We start from the raw sequence: 4,139 nt of genomic DNA, 5'->3' as shown, positions 1-4,139 counted from the left end.
AGTGAAATATTAAATAATGGGCCCCAGTGTTAACTTGAACCCAAACTCACCTGGAGGGAAAGACTAGGTGAAGCATTTCACATTCTCCTTACAATAGTCTCCGGTTAATTCAATATAACTTGTGGGGTTGGGGGGAGGGAGGGGGCGTGAATCCATTGGGGAGTTGGTGGATAAGTTATATTAATAATAAGATTGCCTCCAAAATGATCTCGCCAACTGCTTTGATCTCCGACCAATACAGAATCAAATCTCTATGACTTTCTGTCTAAATGTATTCTTATCAAGTCACATTTTGATGGCTGCACTGATCAAACCTGATATTGATAATAACACCTATGGAGTCCCAGCGAACTTCACAGGAGCAATGCAGGCTAAAATCTGACCCCAAGCCACATATGGTGCCATGAGGTCAGATGGCCAAAGAGGTGGTTTTAAGGAGCAGCTTAATGAGGTAGAGAGGTTTAGGAAGAGAATTCCAGAGTGTTAGGGACTTGGCCACTGAAGGCAGGGCCACCGTGATGCAGTAATGAAAACCAGGGATGCTCCCGAGTCCAGGATTGCAGAGGGTTGTGGAGCTGGATTAGCCAAATCTAGAGAATGACCTCCGACTTGCACATCTTTCTGTCAGTGATCAACGTTTGATGAGCATTTTGACCCCTGAACCACAGAATCCCAGGGGATGGACAAATCTAATGAGATGGGCACGGGACAGAGTGCCCGCTCTCCCCTCTCCTGCTTTTCCAGTCATCAGCAAGATGCAGCAGGAAGCCAGACAAGTGCAATTCCTGAAAGGAGGTTTGAGAGCCAGGAGGTGAATGGGAATGTTTGGGGTCTTGGGGGAGTGGCACGGACAGTGTCCAATAGGGCCAGGACAACGTGCCCAACAAATGGCAGCGAGTTGGCACCGTTTTGTCAGAAACACTTATAAACCTCCAGGAGAGTTTGAAGATCTGGCACTTGGAGATTAGTTGAAGGGTTCCTTTTCAAACAGATTAAGAATCCCGGACTCCCCCCATCTAAATTATACTTTATAACATAAATAACTAGTGCTCACACTGAATGCATTGTCCTGTATAAATTCCACACCATTAAATACCTGTCAATATTCTTACATTCCCAGACTCTCTGACAAGAGAACTTTACTTCATCTCAATCTGGTTCAACTAAGAGTTGTGGGTAGAATAGTTCACACTGGGGTCAGAGGTTCCTAGTAATATACAAGTTGGGTGGTTGGAGGGAGTTTAAATTCTGGAAGAATCTGTTCTTGATAATGCAGTGATATGTTGATAATAGTTATCTCTAACTTTGATTGAGGAGGAATCTTTAATACCCGCAAGATGTGAAGAGCTTGATTCAATTTCTTCACCGTGTCAATGTCCTGTCTGGGGTGAAGCGAGTTCTTGTTCACCTCCGTCACTGGCCCTGTAACTGATTGTGTGATTAGCAGATTCCTCTGCTCCAGATATTTTTACTGATGGTTTCGCCAAGTAATCTCTGTATTATGTTCTGAAATGTTCTGTAGTAGACTTCTGACATCAAGATTTTCTTTAGTAAATAAACTGAGTAATTAAATGCACCAGGACTCTGTGTCTGTACTCATTGTAAAACAGAGATCACGAAAGAGCTTATTCAGTGTTTCAGCAGATAGCATTGCTGCCTCACAGCACCAGGGACCCGGATTTGATTCCTAGCTTGGGTCACTGCCTGTGTGGAGTTTGCACGTTCTCCCCGTGTCTGTGTGGGTTTCCTCCGGGTGCTCTGGTTTCCTCAGAGTCCAAAAGACATGCTGGTTAGGTGCATTGGCCGTGCTAAATTCTCCCGCATGTATCCAAACAAGCGTCAAGTGTGTGGCAACTAGGGGATTTTCACAATAACTTCATTGCAGTGTTATTGTAAGCCTACTTGTGACACTAATAAAAACCTTATGCAGGTGACTGTGTAGATTTTGCACGTCTCCCCATAACTGTGTGAGTTTCCTCCAGGTGCTCCAGTTTCCTCCCAGTCCAAAGATGCACAGGTTAGGTGGATTGGCCATGCTAAATGTGCAGAGTTACGGGGATAGGGCGGAGGGGAGGGCCTGAGTAAGATGCATTTCAGTGCAGACTCAATGGGCCAAATGGCCTCTTTCAACTCTGTAGGGATTCTGTGATTAACAGGTGTGAGGGGCTGAATGGCTGCCTCCATAGGAACATGGAATGTGGAAGAGTTTGACACTTCTACCAGTTTTTATGTGAAGCAGTTCCCAACTTCCAAGTAATACAAGAGAGGTTTATGCAATCTATGGTGCATCAGGTTTCTCCCAATCATGAGGCAAAGTTTGAGTGTCCCAGTGTTCCACTTGGAGACTTTCAATCTTCAGGAACAGACAAAAAACGTTCAAGCTATCCAGGGAGAATAAATTACCCAATCTCAGATTTGTCATGGCACAGAAGGAGGCCATTCAGCCCGTCATATCTACACTGGCTCTCAAAATAAGCAAGTCACCTGCTACCACTCCCCTACCTTCACCCCACAACCCTGCACATTCTCCGCTTTCAGATAACCAGTCCAATTCCTTTTTCAATGAACCTGCCTCCACCACACCCTTAGGCAGAGTGTTCCAGACCATAACCACTCAGTGTGAAAAATCTTTTTCTCATGTCCCTGCTGCTTTTGCTGCCAAATACTTTAATCTGTGCCCTCTGGTTCTCAATCCTTTCATGTCTGGGAACAGATTCTCCCAATCTGCTGTTTACACCCCTCATGATTTTGAACACTATCTCATCTATCCTCTGCCTTCTTTACTCCAAGGAAAACAGTCTTAACTTCTCCAATCCAACTTCATAAGAGTCATAGAGTTTTACAGCATGGAAACAGGCCCTGCGGCCCAACTTGTCCATGCTGCCCTGTTTTTACCACTAAGCTTGTCCCAATTCCCCGCATTTGGCCCATATCCCTCTATACCCATGTATCTGTCTAATGCTTTTTAAAAGACAAAATTGTACCCGCCTCTACTACTACCTCTGGCAGCTCGTTCCAGACCCTCATCACCTTCTGTGCGAAAAAATTGCCCCTCTGGACCCTTTTGTACCTCTCCCCTTAACTAGTTTTAGACTCCCCTACCTTTGGGAAAATATGTTGACTATCTACCTTATCTGTGCCCCTCATTATTTTATAGATTTCTATAAGATCACCCCTAAGCCTCCTGCACTCCAGGGAAAAAAGTCCCAGTCTATCCAGCCTCTCCTTATAACTCAATCCATCAAGTCCCGGTAGCATCCTAGTAAATCTTTTCTGCGCTCTTTCTAGTTTAACAATATCCTTTCTATAATAGGGTGACCAGATCGGTACACAGTATTCCAAGTGTGGCCTTACCGATGTCTAGTACAATTTCCACAAGACGTCCCAACTCCTGTATTCAATGTTCTGACCGATGAAACCAAGCATGCCGAATGCCTTCTTCACCACTCTGTCCACCTGTGACTCCACTTTCGAGGCTATGAACATGTACCCCTAGATCTCTTTGTTCTGTAACTCTCCCCAACGCCTTACCACCTTACTATTGAGTAAGTCTTGCCCTGGTTCGATCTACCAAAATGCATCACCTTGCATTTATCAAAATTAAACTCCAATGACTGAAGTTCCTCATACCCCATCATTCTTGTGAACCTTTTCTGCGCTCTTTCCAACGCCTTCCCATCCTTCCTAAAGTGCGGCACCCAGAATGAGACCCACGGTGATCAGCACTGCTGCCTCACAGCGCCAAGGTCCCGGGTTCAATTCCTGGCTTGGGTCACTGTCTGTGCGGAGTTTGCACGTTCTCCCCGTGTCCGTGTGAGTTTCCTCCGGGTGCTCTGGTTTCCTCCCGCAGTCTGAAAGACGTGCTGGATAGGGTGCATTGGCCATGCTAAATTCTCCCTCAGTGTAACCCGAACAGATGCCGGAGTGTGGCGACTGGGGAATTTTCACAGTAACTTCATTGCAGTGTTAATGTAAGCCTACTTGTGACTATAAATAACCTAACTTAAACATAAAAAAATACTGACCTATACAAAGTCAATAGAATCATAGAAACCCTACAGTGCAGAAAGAGGCCATTTGGCCCATCGAGTCTGCACCGACCACAATCCCACCCAGGCCCTACTCCCTTATCCCTACAT

This window comes from Mustelus asterias, chromosome 2 (genome assembly GCF_964213995.1).
Source record: "Mustelus asterias chromosome 2, sMusAst1.hap1.1, whole genome shotgun sequence".
In the NCBI taxonomy this organism is placed as follows: domain Eukaryota; kingdom Metazoa; phylum Chordata; class Chondrichthyes; order Carcharhiniformes; family Triakidae; genus Mustelus; species Mustelus asterias.
This window is presented reverse-complemented; position numbering follows the sequence as displayed.